Genomic DNA, 515 nt, shown 5'->3' on the forward strand with positions numbered 1-515 from the left:
TAAAGCTAAAACCTGTGGTTTGTTGTTATTTATATGTTGTATTATTCTGTGTCATGTGATCCCCTCTGATTGGACCATGTTAACACAAAAAGATAATTAATTAATCCAGTTCAATTCTAATGGAGTGAGAATATAGCAATGTAAATAAAGCTCAGGATTTGTGAAGTGGAAAAAATGACATTGTGAAATAAATTTAAAGATTAAAAAGTTGTGAACAGATATAAAAAGCAACTTATTAAAATAAAACAACAATAAAAAGAAATTAAGAAACAGTGATAGCTAAAAGAAACATAAACAGAGCTTTGCAGTAATGAGGCAGCAGGAGGACAGGTGCAGCTTCACACCTTAAATTCACTGACTTTTCCCTTTAAGACATAAACAACATTATAAAAATGATCATCCTCTTTATCTGTAACTGCTCTGTTCCACTGTCACAGAGACCTTCAGTGGTGAGATCTTCAGTTTATCAACAGTGCTAATGTATGGAAACAGCTTCTCAGTGAAAGTGTGTGTGA

At 32.6% G+C, this 515-nt stretch overlaps 1 pseudogene across 1 annotated transcript in view; it reads right to left on the minus strand.

The window, feature by feature from the left end:
- Nucleotides 1–10: 10 nt before the first annotated feature.
- The window catches only part of LOC111662310 (nuclear factor 7, ovary-like), a 46,495-nt pseudogene continuing 45,990 nt past the window's right edge, over nt 11–515 (minus strand). The window contains exon 5 of the transcript XR_015437864.1: nt 11–456. The product of XR_015437864.1 is annotated as a nuclear factor 7, ovary-like (transcript). The remainder of the gene's footprint in view (nt 457–515) is intronic.

This window comes from Seriola lalandi, unplaced genomic scaffold (assembly GCF_002814215.2).
Source record: "Seriola lalandi dorsalis isolate HSWRI2012SDOR001 ecotype SW California unplaced genomic scaffold, Sedor1 jcf7180002054561, whole genome shotgun sequence".
Taxonomy (NCBI): domain Eukaryota; kingdom Metazoa; phylum Chordata; class Actinopteri; order Carangiformes; family Carangidae; genus Seriola; species Seriola lalandi.